The following is an 18,436-nucleotide window of genomic DNA, read 5'->3' on the forward strand; positions in this document are numbered from 1 at the left end:
GAGCTGATTCATTTCCATTTATTTTCTAGTTTCCTGGGATTATAAAAGACAGCTGCTTAAATGAGGAATCATGTTTGTATTGTCCTTATTCTTTACCATGATTTTAAAATAACTTTTCTACCAACTTCCTGTTTTGAGGCAGGGACCCAGATTGCTCTGTCTTGTGTAAGTAAGCTTTTTCGTCCATTCCCTTGACACTGAGACTTTAAGAAACCTAGCCTCAGCTGACTTGAGCAAATCTTGTTGCTACCATTGAGCATTCCTCAGCCATCATTGCTGTGATCTTTCAGTCTTAGCTTTGGCTAAGGAGACCTCCGTGTAGGCCCTTGCATGGTTTCTTGTCCAAATTCTAGAAATGTCCTAAGTGCATCTTATTAATCCCATCAGGAGAGACAAAGAGTTTTCACATAGGAATAATTTTATACAATACGTCCAAAAGTCCACCTAGAAATCAGCTCCTAAGAAAATGTCCACGTGTACCCAATATGCATATCAAAAAATGTTTACTATTTCTATTACCTCTTATTACAAGTAAGGCCTTCATGCCAGTTATTGAGCTACTGTCTCTCAGCTTGAAACCACTCCTTGTAATTCTAGAACATATTTGGCTCCGTGTTAGTCTCTGCCAATAGAGGGGTGAATGAGACATTGCGCAGCTGGAGGAGGAAAGGGATTTGCTCTTGTTTGCTCCTGATGGGTTTGTTGGTGTGTCAGTTTTGCTCTAGCACCAGTTCTTCACTCTGGTAGTAGAAATTTCTTCCAGTAGCAGCCACTGATCTCAATTTGGGGATTTCCCAACACTTGCAGAACCAATCTCAATGTGCCTCTTGAGACACCAGATCCAACTTGTGGGTGCCTATTCCTCAGCTATCTTGTTCTTAGTTCTGTGGGATCCCCCGCTCTGAGTACAGAGACACCAGAACTGGGCGAGCAATGATGGGTTCTTGAAAGTCTGAGTTTCAGCTCCACAGGGCCTTTCCCCAATCTTCTCAGTTTTAGTAATTCTACCCCTTTCTTTGCTGCCCCAGGCCAGGCCTAGGAGTGGGGGCTGCTTCCAGTTGTGTTACCTACATGATTTTTAAATTTTAGCATACTTTGTAATCCCCTGGAGGGCTTGTTACAGCACAGACTGTTGGGCCTATCACCAGGGTTTCTGATTTCATAAACCAGGGCTAGGGGTTGGAGTCAGAATTTGCGTTTCTAATAAGTTTCCAGGTGATGATTATGATGCCTGCCTGGTGACCATCATTCGAGAAATCACTGCCTTACTGTTCTGTTTCTGCCTTTTCCATTCTTAAACACCTAATTAATAATTCTTTAAATTATCTTTGTTGAAATCATTGATATAATTTCTCCTCACTAGACCCTAATACAGCCACAAAAGAAAAACTATGTCATGTAGGTGACATAATTGTCTGGTAATTTATTAAACCTAATTGCATTTAGGAGTCATGATTCAAATCAGTAATTATTTACTGAATACCTACTAGCTCATTGTAGGTGCAAGATGGAGAATTATTCATATAACAAAAAATTTTTAGGTATAGGGTTTGACATAGTAAAAAGTAGTAAAATACCATTAAGTATGCTGTCTATACCAGAGGAAAGTAAACTTAGAAGACAAAAGTCACCTGCCAAAAAGAGCCAATGAATTGGAGCAAGTTTTGAGGCACTCTTCAAATACATGAATCAAACTTAGATTCCTTTAGTAGAAACCAAAGCTTGATCATTTCAGCCATCAATATGTAAATAAAAATATTTTTTCATTTTAAAAATGCCTTATTATCTAGTCTAAATATATACAATTTAAAGTATATATTTAAGGAAAGAGGGAGTGAAAAAAATCTAATTTTTATTTGCAATAGCAGATAAAATGATTTTCAATAGGACTTTAAAGTGATCTTTCCCCTTATAACAACAATTTATGTAGAACAGAGTGTCATTGATGAAGTAGTACAAAAATGAAACTTATTGGGGCATCATTGTTAAGTATATTTTAAGCCAGAATTATTTTTGAATTATATTTACATATAATTTTAAAATTAGTTTTGAACTTGCATTTCTACCAAAAAAAAAGAAAAAAAAGAGTGGAAAAAACAAAATGCTGTAGAGGGAGTTGAAATCCAGAGAGTTAAAAATCCAGGCTCTAACACTTAAACTGAGTGACCTTGACCAAATCACTTTCGTGAGCTTCAGTTTTCTAATCCATAAAATGTATTTACATGATTCCTTTTGATAATGATAATTTTCTCTTGAATTATAATTTACTTGTTAACCTTTCCTCAATATTTGTGTTTCATTTCTAAACTAGTTTATTCCTCACCGATGTGCTGTGATTGGGTGAATTTTATGTTTCTCAGCTTCTCATACTTTTATGTGTTCCATGATGATATTCTACATTATAAAAGAAAAAAAAATCTTGTTCTTGCCTGAGATCAAGCCCTTCTCTTCTTCAGGACAGAACTTGAAGACTACTTGATTTAGTTTGTAATTCTTCCAGTGCCTCACTTCTCTCTACTCCTCCAGTGTCTTGTATTGTTGATAATCATTTCTGGCCTCCTTTTTTTTTTACTTTTTATTAAAGTTTTTTGTTTTCTTTTTTCCTTGTCCAATTTCTTTTAATCTATGCACTCATTGTACTTTGGGGTTTTCTGTTGTTACTGAAGAATTTTAAGACTTTTTTCTTTCAGTATTTTTGTGGTTGTAGTACAAAGAAAGTCCCCTAATCTGATATGGTTCCTTCTGAAGATTCACTTTAACTTTTTCTACAGACTGCTTGTGGGTTTTTCAGGGAAGAAGTAGGTATTGCAAGACTTAAATCAAAACAAGGAATTAGCTAACTCCTAGAGGCCAAGCGAGGAGGCAGCAATGGATCACATCATCTTAGATCTGAGAATACCTGCTGGGATTGAGACTGGAAGTGGAAGACCCAGGAAGGGCTGGTCTGGGCAAGATGTGGCTGCTCCAGCCTGCTTCGTTTTTTAATATGAAAACCTTCAAGCACACACAAAATTAGAGAAAAATAAATACAATGATCCCCTATATACCTATAATCAGATTCAATAATTACTAAAATTTTGCCACTTGACTGCAGCACTTCTTAATCTGGGCAATCTAAAGGAGAGGAAAAAGTAAAAATCATTAGAAGAATGCCTAAAAGTGGCCTATATACAAATGAAGTTCTGTGGAAACATCCAAAATATCCAGCAAAGAATTAGATAGGTTTCAAACAATCCTAAAGGAAAGACATTTAAGCACATGGAAAAAAAAAATAGGCAACATTTTTAAATCAGTGAGATTATAGTCAGTTTTATTACAGTATTTTCTATATCCATAACATCCACCCCAAATACCATAATTCTAAAAGGTACAAACATTGGTACACTGGTAAGGGTTTAGCAGTAGGCTTTGTCCAGGGTGGGAGTTGGGGTGGGTGGATCTCTGATTTGAATTGTTTGCCAATTCCATAGTTTTTTCCAGTTTCTGTAGCCAGTCCTTCTGCTGTGCTCAATTTCAGGCTACTTACAACCAGCTTGCAAGGTTCCTGGAAATTTAACAATTGGCTCTTGAGCTCTGGTAGGGGCTGCCATCAGTACTCCACTGTAGGTAAGTAGTTGAGATAAAGACCTGCATGCTTATAATTGATTAGTTTGATCTCTCCCTTCTTTCGATCAATTAGTGCATTTAAGGCTTTTTTTTTTTTTTTGAGTTTACAAAGTTAATAGGTGGGATAGCTAAATAGAATTATTGCAATACAGTATATTGAAATTAGGGAAGTTGTATTAAAAAATATATTATGATTTGAGTAGTGGATAGGGTAGATAAAATGAAATACATGTAATGCTACAAAACTACCACAATTAACAGAATTTTGCTTTTTCTGGTCTGCCTCATGCAGATATCAAAAGTGCATTCAATTCAATAATTTTTATAAATTCTTATTTACAATAAAATTTAAAAAGCCTGGATGGTTTGTGAGGAAGTAGTGCTCCTTCAATGCTCTCTAGCTACACGAATGATACCACCATCCATATGCCAGATCCAAAGGCCAGAAACCTGAGGCCTTCATGACTCCTCCCACATCCCTCCCCGTTACATCTAGCTCATCAACATATCCTCTCTATTTTACCTTCTAAATATTTCTTTATTGTGTATATTGCTGTAATCCCAAAATAATCTATTAACATCTCTTGCCTTGACTATTCTAGTAGTTTCCTAACTGCTCTTGCACATATTCCTTGGTTCCCCTATAAACTACCACACAGCAGCCAAAGTGATCCTTTAAAATGCAAATCCAATCACTCCACCCTGCTTTTAGGATTAAGGCCAAAATTTTTACATGACCTAGGAGGCCCTATTTAGTCTGGGTTCTCCCTGGGTCTCTGGCCTCTTCCTGTCATCAGCCTCCCTCTGCCTTTTTGTGTTTCAGCCACACAGATCTCTAACCTCTTGAACAGTCCATGCTTTTGTCTGCCGAAGATTTGCACGTGCTGTTTTCTCTGCCTAACAACACTCTCCTCCCTCCCTTGCTCAGTTAATGCCTGCTCCTCATTTAGCCTCAGCCTAAGCCTCAACTCAATCTCATAGCACCATAGAATGCTCTTTCAGTGTATTCTAAATCAGTGTAGATGTGTGTGTGATTATTTGATGAATGTCTCTATCACTGTACATGAGGATACGGACAATATCTATTTTTGCTGACCACTTATCCTCTAGTATCAGTATGTAGCAGGGGCTGTGTTGGGAATAGCAGCATATAGAAGGAACTCAATAAATATTTGTTGAATAAATGGAGAAAATTTATCATGTGTCTGGCAAGCACTGGAGCAATATCTTGATAGGTTTTCTACCTTGCTCACTTCTTGCCAAACAAAAGATGATCTTTTTTTTCCAAAGTATTTTTATTATAGTAATTTCAAAACAATGTATAGATTTTAATGAGGTTAGCAGTATTTCTGTTTGGGAAATTATTAAGCATCCATTCCCTCTTTCCTCTTTCTTATTAGAACCTATTCCAGCCCACATTCCTCAGGTGAGGCAGACCCCACCTATAGCTCCAGAGATGACAAGTCTTAAGAGTAATAAACTTCTCTTTACCAGAAGCTGGCTTTGGAAAGTGCATGTGATCCACTTTGGAACAATGACTTTTGTGGGTCTTCTTGGAAAAGTCTTCCTAGCTCTTCTGACACAACTTTGGAAAGTGATCCTTATCTTCTTCTATTTCTCTACATACAATCCTTTAAGTAAAGACAATTTATTGTATTTTTATCAGTTTTCTACTCCTGATATAAGAAATTACGATAAACTTAGTGGCTTAAAACAACAAAAAATTATCACCTTATTGTTCTGTAGGTTAGAAGTCATGTCAGCAGGATTGCATTTCTTTTTAGAGGCTCTAGGAGAGAATCTATTTGCCTACCTTTACTAGCTCCTAATGGCTGTCCATATTCCTTGGCTCCTGGCCCCCTTCCTCCATCTTCAAAGCCAGCAATGTTGCAGCTCTTCTGACCATTCTTCTTAGTTAACTTTTCTCTCTGACCACAGCAGGGAAAGGTTCTCTGCTTTCTCGGCGGTTAAGGACCCATGTGATTAGATCTAGCCTAATGGGATAATCCAGATAATCTCCCCATCTCAAAGTCCTTAAATTTAATACCATCTGCAAAATCCCTTTTGCCATTTAAGGTATCACATTCACAAATTCTAAGGACTAAAATATGGACATTTCTGGGGAGGCATTATTCTGCCTACCACAATATTTTATTATAAAAATTATTTCTTTATATATCTATTTCCTGTCACCAGCTTTGATAGGAAGGGCAAGGCCATTAATGGCCAGAACCATGTCTTACAAATTTTTTTTTTAAGGATTTTATTTATTTATTTGACAGAGAGAGACATAATGAGAGCAGGAACACAAGCAGGGGGAGTGGGAGAGGGAGAAGCAGGCTTCCTGTGGATCAGGGAGCCCGATGCGGGGCTCGATCCCAGGACCCTGGGATCATGACCTGAGCCGAAGGCAGATGCTTAACGACTGAGCCACCCAGGCGCCCCATGTCTTATAAATTTTAACATTAATACTTAGTATATCGCACTGTGCCTGGCCTATTGTAGGTTCATAATAAGTATTTGTTGAATGAACAATAGAAGTATTTTACAATAATAACACGTTAGGCAACAAAACAAAACAAAAAACCCACAAAAAATAAAAGTTACATGTAACATCAAATATTTTGTTCCTCCATGAGTACAGATGTGAATTTGTTCAAATATTTATAAATAGATTCTAGACTAGATTACAAGATATGGTAGCTGCTAGCTGAAATGTACATGCTTGGGGCACCTGGGTGGCTCACTTGGTTAAGGATCTGACTCGGTTTTGAGTCAGGTCATGATCTCAGGTTGTGAGATCGAGCCCGCCCCCTAAATCCATGCTGGGCATGGAGCCTGCTTGGATTATCTCTTCCTCTTCTTCTGCCCCTTCCCCCACCACTCTCTCTCTAAAAAAAAAAAAAAAAATTAGGGGGGTGGGGGGATGGGTTAGCCCGGTGATGGGTATTAAAGAGGGCACGTATTGAATGGAGCACTGGGTGTTATATGCAAATGATGAATCATGGAACACTACATCAAAAACTAATGATATAATGTATGGTGATTAACATAATATAATAAAATTAAACAAAATTAAAAAAATTTACATGCTCAGCTCAATTTCTAAACCATTGTATTTGAAGAGTAGAGAGTAATATAAACAGAGGAGATCTTGAGTCCTTGACTCTCACATTTGTAATTTTCAGAGTAATAGTAGTAAGTGGCGGTATTATCAATGATATGGTAGAAAAGCTAAAACTGCGTGCCTACTGTGGGCTAGGTACTGGCTTTACAAACTTTATCTTGTTTGATCTTTCCACAAGCTGTGGAAGCATTATTATTTTCCCTCATTTGCAGCTAAGGTAACTAAATTTCACAGGTATTAAATGTCTGGCCATTGACTTATTCTTAGTAAATGGAGGAGCTCTTACTCCAGAGACCACTCCATTAATCCCTATACTATACTCCCTCCAGTTATTATTATATTAATAGCTAGCCTCTGTCTAATGCTACTTAGTTTTCAGAGTAAATTTTACATATTTGAACTGCAAAAAAAAAAGCTATGTAAACACGTTTTCATTTTTCACAGAATGAATACATTTAACAAAGTGAAATGAACATTGGCATCTTTTTTTGCTTTACATCTTTTCTCACAGTTTACAGTATATTGAAAGTGAGTTTATCAAGCAAAAAATTACTCAAATTTTTATTTTTATCTTATATAAAAATGTAAACCATGCAACAGTTGAGTGGATTTTTCATAGCCCTTTCAGTATTGACTAGAATTCAGATTCAAATGTGGAAAAAAAGATTCCAAACAAGTATGAGGAGATATACTTGGCAGAAATGCAATATGGCAACAACAACAACAAAAACCAAAAAGCCAACCACACAAAACACTTCATACAGAAAGTGGTACACCAGTGCAGAAATTCAGATGGTGCTTTTCCCTCTGTTCTAACATCAGTCACTTTGTGTATTTGCCAGATTTTATTCTTTGTATTTGAGGTCCTGATGAAAGAACATTTGTCCAAAGCGCAGTTTCCTTCATGATCATACAATAATGCTATGACATGCACGCTGAAGTGTTCTTACCAAGATAGTGATATTATTATTTTTTCGTCCATGATTAAAGACATACATAAAAATAAAGAGGCATTATAATTGATTCAAAACCTTCTTATAAGACACACAAAATTAATGATGAGAAATTAAAGGTGAACCCTTACATAATCATAGGATTTTTAAGAGGGAAGTATCCTTAAAGATAATTAAAACAAAATCTACTTTAAGAAATAAGGAGTAAGAGGTTAAGTCACTCAGCTTATTAATGACAGCAGGCTTTAGAAGCAACTAGGACAGATTCAAATGTTGCTCTGCACACATAGAAGGTAAATTACTTAACCACTGACCCTCAGTTTCCCCATGTATAAAAGGAACACAGTAATACCTAACTCAAGAGAGTTGTGATACTAAAATGAAGAAATGGGTAAAAAGCTTTTAGAATACACATACTAATCATTCAATATATGGTAACTATTATTACTACTATATTTTTGGTAGCCTTATATCTTGTGATTTTTACTTCTCTTTCTATTGTACCGTGTTGCTTGAGATAATTAATACCTTAGTGATCATCTTTCTCATGATAATTAAATTCAGTTGTATTTTTTTTTTTTTTTTAAGATTTTTATTTATTTGACAGAGAGAAACATAGCGAGAGAGGAAACACAAGCAGGGGGAGTAGGAGAGGGAGAAGCAGGCTTCCTGCAGAGCAGGGAGCCCGATGTGGGGCTCGATCCCAGGACCCTGGGACCATGACCTGAGCCGAAGGCAGACGCTTAACGACTGAGCCACCCAGGTGCCCCTCAGTTGTATTTTTCTTCAAGTGTTATGACAATTTAATTATATAGAAGTTGAGGTGGGATGTTTCCTATGGCACAATCTGTGCACACGAGTATGGCAAGACCTCTGTTTATTCACTTTAAGAAGAGTATAGGCTACATTCTGTAAACAGGCTTTTGCTGAGTGCGTGACAATTGAAAATGCACTTTCAACTGTTTTCCTGTTTGCAGTATAACATTTGTATTACTGCACAGTATTACATGTACAGTATTGGAAATCTGCTGTTTTTGCCTGCCTGGTATTTACTCCACCTTTTCCTGCTAGCAGCCCCTTGATTTAACTTTGGAGAAACCATCCCCCATCCGCTCTTAGTCCCTGTGTCTTGGTTGAAGAGGTTCCACTTCCCCTGTTCGAGGCCTGGCCAATCAGAATATTCCATTTCCTTGGACATATGATTAGTTAAGGAATGAGCATGTAACCCAAGATAGGCCAACGAAACACCTCTACCCAAGACTTTTGCTGCAACTATTAAAAAAGAGACATTTTTCTTTCACTCCTGTTGGTTAGCTGGTAAGATGCAGGGCATCTTATTACCATGAGGGGAAAGCTTGCTATAAATGAAGCCAATATAAAGTAAAGCCAAGAAATGATATCGTCGATATAGTTTCAACACCAGACTCTAGCTAGTGCATCTACCTCTGGTTTTTAGTTACATGAGCCAGTAAATTCCTATTTTGCAAAATTTAGGGGAGTTGAATTTTGTCACTTGGAATCAAGAGTTCTGACTATGGATGATGATGATGATGATGACAATAAAAATAATAGCTATTATTAACTGAATGTGTACTATATACTGGATATTGTGTTAAGTACTTTACATTCTTTATGGCATTTAATCTCCATTTTTACAGTAAGTATTGTTAATTCCAAAGCCTGTGTTCTTCACAATAGTGCTCAACTACTTCCTCATTAATGTGGATTTATTGTTACTAGCAATAACTAATATGATAAATGTATTGATAATATTAAAAACAGCAATTAATGGGGGTTATCCAAGTGGGCATTTTTAGATATAACTTTCTAAAAATTGTCTTAAAAAACTACATTTGAACACATGGATAAATGGTTATTATACATATTCAGACAACACAAGAAAATACAGGGTAAAAACTAAAATGCTGATTTTTCCTTGCTACTTTTGGTTGGTCTTCCGTAGCTATCAAGGACAGCCAGTCACAATAAAGCAAACCTAAGGAAATCATAACTGGGGAGGTAAATTTATACATCTCAAGTATACATCTCAAGATGCATACCAAGGAAGAGGAAAGTAATTTTTAGATAGTACATACTAGTCTGTGAATTGAGGTTTTTATTGAATGAATGACAGAACTGATGAATGAATGAACAACTCCTAAATCTTCTCGCTACAACCTTTTCTCCTTTTACCTTGCTTATTCAACTACTCCCACTGACTATTTTTTCAACCTCATTGGGCTTGTAGTCCACTGATCTCTAACTTCCCTCCATCCACTAGCCGAGTCCATTCCCTTCTTCTTTATCCTCATTCAGCTTGAGTTCTATGGCCCAGAATTTCAATAAAGTTTTCAACTCCATTGTCTTATTGGGCAAAACCTTACTTTTAGAGGAACGTAACTATTTTCTCTGCCCGCACCTGGGTGGTGCTAGAGAAAGTCATAACATTGGGTATATTGGTACCACTACTTTTTGACCACTAGCCCCCAACAGATCTTCAAATACCCTGCATTCCTACTTCATTTCTCTGCTCAGCTCATTTTTTCTGCTCCCTTCACAGACTTTCAGACCTCTTCTCTCTTTCAAACCTCTGCTTCTCTCTTTCTCTATCCCCCTCCTCCAGCAAATTACCTGAGCTCCTACTTCTCAGGGAAAAGAAAAGCAGTCAGAAAAGAGCTTCCTTAAGTTTGTGATACTAAATGTAACAACCTACTTCAGTTTATGTCCCTCTTCTCTGTATTCTTTTTTGTTACACATAAAGAAACAAGGAAGTGTTCCCCTTCTTTGTCCCAATTCCTCTTACCTATATGTAGGCTCTTTTCCTACCTTAGATTATCCCTCTACCATTATCCTCTGTCTCATGTATATTCAATCTCTCCCTCTCAACTGGCCCTTCATCAGTATTTCTACATGCTTAGATCTTTACTCTTTAATACAAGACTCCCTCCATGCCACATCCTCTATTAATTCTGCCTTGTCTTTTCTTCTTGTTCATAGCCCAACTGTTTAAAACAATTCACTTGGCTTGTTTCCATTTTTTTTTTTCATGGTTACCAAGACCTCTAAGAGACTGATATTTTATCCTACTTGCAAGTTAACAAATTAGCCTATCACAGTTTCATGGATGCTGGCAGAAGACATAAGATGTTTGGGTTAGAGGCAAAGGACTTTATTACTCAGGCCACATGAAGCGGCATGGGTTTCATGTTGATGTTGGTTCCCCTTTCCTCCTAAGTCCCACAGGGTGACACAGAGTGGCACAGGTAGATGCTGCAGGCAGTGAGTTTGTACACAACTGAGGAACTGTGAATTTTGAGGACTCTAATCTTCTATTATGGGCTACAGGCAAACCTGCCGGACCTTTGTCCCAGAGGGAGACATTATCTTTATTACACTGGACAGCAAACAAATTTGCTCTCTGTTCCAGAAGGAGACAGTGTCCCTATCTTCCAAGTCTGTTCACTTAACAACAAATACCCTTGAAAAAACAGTCCTGAACAAAAGCTCTTAGGTCAAGAGATCCATGGATAATTACTCTATCCATTCACATCTCATCCTATTCCAGTCTGGCTCTGTCCCAATTACACCACCAAAACAGCTCTTGAAAAGGTTGCCAATAAACTGTCATATCAATAAATTAAATAGGCATTTTTCAGTTCTCATTTATTCCATTCCTAAGTAGCATTTATGATGACCATTTTTTCTCTTCTTTTGCATTTTATGATATCACATTCTCCTGGTTCTACTTTACTCCATCTGGTTATGCCTTTGTCTCCTTTGTGGGTTTATCATCCTCAACACAGCTATTAAATATTGCCATCAATCTCTGGTCCAAGCCCTCATCTCTTTTCACTCCACATTTTTCCCTAAAAATTAGTTATATTTACTAATAAATATAATCAATTAAATATTATGTCCAACTCAGACCTTTCTTTTGCACATTAGACCCATATATTCAACTGCCTTCTTGACATTTACACTTGAATATCTTGAATATACTTCAATATTCAACCCATCCAAGGCCAAACACATGATTTCCCTCCTCAAAACTGGCCTTCATTCAATGAACAGATTGTCAGGAATGAAATCCATCCTTAGTTTCTACAGGCCAGAACCCTCGGAATGATCTGCAAAATGCTTTTCCTCATTTCCTACATCCAATTTATCAGTAGGTCCTGTTGATTCTGACATCTGAATCCATTTCTCCCTAATCTACCTAATTCTTCCTGCATGATTCTACTTGCTTTTCTCACTCAGCCTCATCTTATACTTTGTTCCCTCCTTCACTTTCTTTACTTTCCCCTCCCTGTCCTAATTTGCATCTCTCATACTTGCTTGCTTTTCTTGACCCAAAGCTTTTTAAAAGTTATTTCCTCTGCCCGGTATGTTCTACCTTCTTCTTTTCATCTAATAACTCCTATTCATTCTTCAGATCTCAAGAAAGTCAGTCCTGACCTCTGCTAGAAAAATCTCCTTGTTAAATGCTCTTGTCATACCACATAGCTATCCTTACATCAGATGAATTTTGTGTTTTTTTTTTTTTAAAGATTTATTTATTTATTTGACAGAGAGAGACACAGCGAGAGAGGGAACACAAGCAGGGGGAGTGGAAGAGGGAGAAGCAGGCTTCCCGCAGAGCAGGGAGCCTGATGTGGGGCTCGATCCCAGAACCCTGGGATCATGATCTGAGCCGAAGGCAGACGCTTAACGACTGAGCCACCCAGGCGCCCCGAATTTTGTGTTTTGTTTGTGTGATTATCTAATTTATGTTTTTCTTTCTCAATGGGCTGTAAGTAGCAAATCAGCAAAAATCATGTTTTTCCCTCTTTTTTATTCTCAGTGTCTGCCATATTTTAGACATTTCCATCTAGATTATAAGACCTTACGAAGTATTCTATGTAACCAATCTACTAATTCAGCCTACTTTCTAACTGTCCCCTAAAATAAATTCTATTCTGGTCACATCCCTCTGTTCTCTGCATTCTCCCCACTCACATTTATGGCTTAAGGTAACAAACATTGTATTAAATACCCGCTATATGCCTGTTTCCTATGTTATTCTATTTAATATCCAAAATAACCTTATGGGGAAGGTGTATTATGTGTCTGAGACTACTCACTCAAAAAGAGATACATAATATATAAATAGTATATGGAAGAACCAAGATTGAATCTTGGACTGATTCCAGAACTATGGCACTCTACCAGTTAGGTAATACTATTCCCATTTTAAACCTCAGTATGTAAACGTTTCTGTATAGCTTGGCCATAAAGTATGCACTGAGCATTTATAAAGCCAAAACCTAAATTTTTAGATAAGACAGAAAATTTGGGGACAGGGTCAAGGATAGCCTCTTAAATGGAGAAGACTTCCTCTCCAAGAGGATTAATGCATGAATATTGAAAATAGGCAAGATGTAACCAAACAAATAATAGTGAAGATCCCAATTACTGCATTCCAGGAAAATCAATATGAAGAACACTAATAAATAGTACTTTACCAATTAATTAAAAGATTAAATCCTAGAATAATGTTTTTCCTTACTGCATTAACCAGAGCACCTGGCAAGATTATGTACTATAATGGTTCAAGAGGCTTATTTTAGCTTGTATGCGCCTTCCCCCCAACACACACACACATATACACACACACACACAAATGTGCACGGGCACACCCATTGTCTTTCATTCTAAATCTTGCCCTTTGTCTTTGTAAGTGAACTTTTATAAGTAGGGAAAAGGTACAGTTCCTAGTCATAAGCAATTAAGAGGAAGTGTCTCAAAAGAAGATAAAAGAATAAGCATTTATATATTTTTAAATATCTCTTGTTCTTTGGCTGGTATGAAATCTGTCTTTTCAACCTCTCTCCCTTTCTGGTTCTCTTCATTTCTTCCTGTGGATTTGAGTTACTATTTGGTGTCATTTCCTCACTCTAATACAAGCTCTCACAACAATACCACTACCTTTCTTGTGTTGATATTATCAAGTGTACTACATTTCAATGTTTTAGACTCAACAATACAATTATATACATATTGTTTTATGCAATTGCTTTTTAAATCAGTTGAGAAGATATATGTAATTATACTCTTTTGGAATTATCTACATAATTACCTTTACAAGTGCTCTTTGTTTTTGTGTGTGTGGATTCAAAGTACTCTCTGGTGTTACATGCTTTCATCCTCCTAACTTTCTTTGATAGTTCTCGTAAGATCTGCTGGCAAAAAATTCTCAGCTTTTGTTTATCTGGGAATGTGTTTCACCTTCATTTATGAAAGATAATTTTGCTGGATATAAGATCATTCATTGATACGTTTTTACTTTCAGCACTTTGAATGTGTTACCCTACTGCCTTCTATTCTCCAGTATTTCTGATGAGAAGTCAACTATTAATCTTACTGGGGTTCCCTTGTATATGACGAGTTGTTTTCCTGTACTGCTTTCAAGATTTTCTTTTTCTCTCTATCTTTCAACATTTTGACTATGATGTGTCTGGAAGTGGACTGCTTTGTGTTTATTCTATTTGGACTTTATCGAATTTCCTGGATGTCTGACTTAGTGCTTTTCATTAAATTTGAAAATAATTTCAGCTATTAGATCTTAGAATACTTTTACTCTCTCCTTTTCTCTCCTCTATTTGTTATTCCCATTATTTGTACATTGGTGTGCTTAATCATGTCCCACAATTCTCTAAAGTTTTACTCATTTTTTTCCATTGTTTTTCTCTGTTCTTCAGATCATGTAATCTCTCTTATAATCTATCTTCAAATTCACGGATTTTTATCTTTTGCCAGCTCAAATAATTTTTACTTGGTTTACTATATTTTTTAATTCCACAATTTCCACTTAATTAAAAAAATATTCACTGTTTGATGAGACATGGTCATTATACTTTCTTTTCATTCTTTAAGCTTGGTTTCCTTTAAGTTCTTTGAATGTATTTATATTACTGTTTTAAAGTCTTTGTCTGCTAAGTACATTATCTGGGACCCATCAAAGGCATTTTCTACTTCCTTTCCCCCCCCTGTTTATGGGTAATACTTTCCTATTTCTTTCCATGTTTCATAATTTTGTGTTGATAATTGGGCACTGTAGATAATATATTTTAGCAACACTAGATACTGATCTCCTACCCGACCCTAGAGGTGGTTGCTGTTGTTTGCTTGATTGTTTATTTGCTTTGTGACTTGCCTGAACGAATTCTGCAAAGTCTGTTTCCCTGCAGCTTGCAGCTTCTGATGTTTCTACTCATATTTTTCCCCACTATTTTTATCTTTTAGGCTTATTATTTAGGGGTTGCTCCTGAGTTAGCACAAGCCATTGGTTAAAGGTTGTGTTCAAGCCTCCTTTGCCAGTCAATTTTACTCTCTACTATTGGCTGTATCTGTAGGTTAGACATTGCTATTCTAGTTCAGTGATTTTACTTGTTTGCCCCACATTCACCAGGGACTAGTAGCTTGGAAGTTCCCACTCTGACTGCTCCTGAGAGGGCACAGCCTTGGGCATGTGCACAGTTTTTCAGAATGCCAGGAGTGATTGTGATATTATTTGTGGGCCTTGCTTCCTAGGAGTTACCTCTGGGTCAGAGTAACTTACTATTGCTCAATAAGTGTTTGATCACAGGTTGTGTTGAAGCCCCTTGTTCCTGTGAGGCTTCTGCCCTGTGTTGATGGGTCTGTGTGCAGCTTGGGGAATGCTTTCAAGTCTGCCCCACATCCTGCTCTGATTGCTGCTGAGTGCGTGCAGCCTTGCACATGCACATTACCTTCCTGATCATCACAGTTGATTATGATGCCAGGAGGGCTATTCTTGGCTGACTCTTTCCCTGGTTCTTTCTTTAAAACTTTTGGCTGCTCTGTTGGTTTGATGCATTATGGAGCTACCAGCCTCCTCTTAATGGCTCCCCAACAAGATTTGTTTTGTACACCCTTAGGCATGGAATTCTATGCTCTTTCTTACAAATAAAGTCAGTGTTGTCAGTCAGATCTGTGGAGCTGTTTACCTGTATGATCTGCCTTTACCCCCGGGCAGAACATCTGCACCAATGCACTGGAGTTGGGGAAAGAGACCCTCTTTTTCCAGTGACAACCCTACTCTACAAGTATACACTGAAAGTCGGGGAGCAGCTCTGGTCTTGGCTTGTCTCACTTCATGTGGAACCTCTACCCTGTGGTGAGTTAGGGCAGGGTAATCGGCCACAGTGTTCTCAGCTTGCTCTGCTGAGAGTCCCTGGTTGAAGAGAGAGTTGGTCCTCTCAGTCATGCCTATGTGGAATAGAATTCCTGTAATATGGAGTTGATGGGGGGCCCAGGGAGATGAGAAACACCAGATGCCTACTCCTCTATGGTCAAACTGTAGCTCTAGACAGCTGGGGTTAGGGAGAGAAGAAACCCCATCTTCTTGGCTTCTTGGCTAACATGCTGGGGTTGGAGCCCTGTGAGGGGGACATTATGAGGAAGAAGTAATGGGTTGTGGCTCAAATGCCATAAAAACTCACGTTCTGATATATATAGTAGATTTCCTTTAATGGATGTTTCTTGATTTGCTGTATGCCCTTAGAATAATTCCCAAAGACTGAATAATTGTTGTTTTTAAATAATTTTCACCAGTAAAATTGTTGTTTTGCTGGGGGAAAAGCCCATTGAGTTCCTTACTTCATTGTTCTGGAAATCCTACCTTGGTTGTTTCTGGACATTAATTGTTTTTGATGATGAATTGAGGTACAATTCCTGTAAGAGTGAATTGGATGATCCTGGGTGGTGGATGGTTGGGGTTTTTTTGTTTTGTTTTGTTTGTTTTTTATAAAGAGAGAGCAAGAGAGCAGGGTGGGGGAGGTGAAGGAGAGGGGGGGAGAGAGAGAGAATTGTCAGCAGGCTCCGTGCCCAGCGTGAAGCCCGATGCAGGGCTTGATCTCATAACCCTGAGATCATGACCTGACGGCTAGTTTTTTTTTTCATTCAGTCCTGGGATCTTAAGCCTTTGAAGAGTGTTTATTATTTTTCATATGTCCTGTAATGGTCAAATTCTGAATATAAAAACTCAACTTTCGAGGATCCATTTAATCAAATGGTTCTTCTACTAACACTTAAAAAAGTCTTTGTTTACTTAAAGTTTAAACAAATAAAAATCAATGTGTTTCTTTTCTTCCTTTCTCAGTTCCTCTCACACCCAACATTAAAGAGGCAATTTTCCTTCTTTGCTCAGCAGAGTCTAGCAAGTACTTTAGCTGATTTAACTCATTTTTTTAAAGTAAGCCTAAAATAATTCCCAAAGACTGTTCTTATTATATTCAGAAATTAAAATCTCAGAATAGTCTTGTTTTTCCCTTAGTTGCTATCAATACATTAAATGTCACACCCAAATCTGTTTTCTAAGATAATTTTTAGCATAATTAAAATATTTTTTTATTAGTATTTATAACACCTGGAAAAGTTTTTAAAAGGTGCAGAAATGTCAGGAGTAAATCAAGAATTCTCTGAACATTGGGGCGCCTGAGTGGCTCAGTCAGTTAAGTGTCTGACTCTTGACTTTGGCTAAGGTCATGATCTCAGGGTTGTGAGATCAGGCCCATGTCCCCACATCAGGTTCCCTGCTAATCATGGAGCCTGCTTAAGATTCTCTTTTTCCTTCTCCCTCTCCCACCCCCTCTAAGAAAAAAAAATGCTTTGAGCATTAAAATCACTGTCTTCTTCCTCCTCCCCACATTAAATCCCTGGCAGCCCAAAAAGAAAATAAGCAAAGAAGAAAATATCCCAAATACATATAAGAATAAAACTACCTTAAGTTATCATGCATATTCAATATAACATTTATAATTGCTGTATGTAAAATTGCTCTATAATTTTGCTGTAAAAACACTTTTATTTATAGAACCAATTCAATTCAACAAACATTTTTCTGGGGGCACCTGGGTGGCTCAGTTGGTTGAGCATCTGACTCTTGGTTTCGGCTCAGGTCATGATCTCAGGGTTGTGGGATTGAGTCCTGAAATGGGTTCTGTGCTCAGCATGGAGCCTGCTTGATATTTTTTCCCTCTTCCCATCTTCCTTCCCTCCACTTACATGCATGCGCTCTCTCTCTCAAATAAATAAACAAATCTTAAAAAAAAAAAAACACCCCCAAACAAAAAACAAACATTTTTCTGGTGCCTGTAATGTATTAGATAAATAAGACTATATCCTTAACTTTAAAAAGTTAAAAAAATTTAGTAAGGAGGTTAACATTTATGTAAAAATAAGTATATTTTAAGGCTAAATATGTGTGTAAGAGTTGCAAAATGCCTGGCCTTTAGTTCAAAAAAGGTCACTTTTGTCAAAAAATTAAATCAGGAGAGTTGGCAAAAAACCCACCACCACCACCACCAAAAACAATCATTAACATAATGCTTTCAAATATTTAGTTAAATGATGTTAAAAAAAAATGATATGGTGTGTTTAACTGCTTTTGTCTTGTTATATAATAGAACAGTTGTTATAGCTGATGTACTATAAACTGATTCTGTGGTTATCAAAAATATCTTTACTTCAGCATTTAATCACCTGCAAAGACTCATTTTTGTTTTTTATTTCTCTTCATATTAAAGGCTGGCCCTATGTAGACATGTATAAGCCTTATAAACAACAACTAAATAATGTTTAAGTGAAGTTTTTAATGAATTTCACAACATATTTATTAATTTAAAAAATCTTAACATTTACTGAATATTATGTGCTGGGCAGTGTTTTAAGTACTTTGATCTTCAAAACATAA

General features: G+C 37.1%; 1 protein-coding gene across 1 annotated transcript in view; it reads right to left on the reverse strand.

Annotated features, from left to right (window-relative positions):
* Positions 1-18,436, reverse strand: part of FAM241A (family with sequence similarity 241 member A) — a 46,079-nt gene that overhangs the window by 6,141 nt on the left and 21,502 nt on the right. The window lies entirely within an intron of this gene.

Source organism: Leptonychotes weddellii, chromosome 2 (assembly GCF_054177405.1).
Source record: "Leptonychotes weddellii isolate Sample4059 chromosome 2, ASM5417740v2, whole genome shotgun sequence".
NCBI classification, from domain to species: domain Eukaryota; kingdom Metazoa; phylum Chordata; class Mammalia; order Carnivora; family Phocidae; genus Leptonychotes; species Leptonychotes weddellii.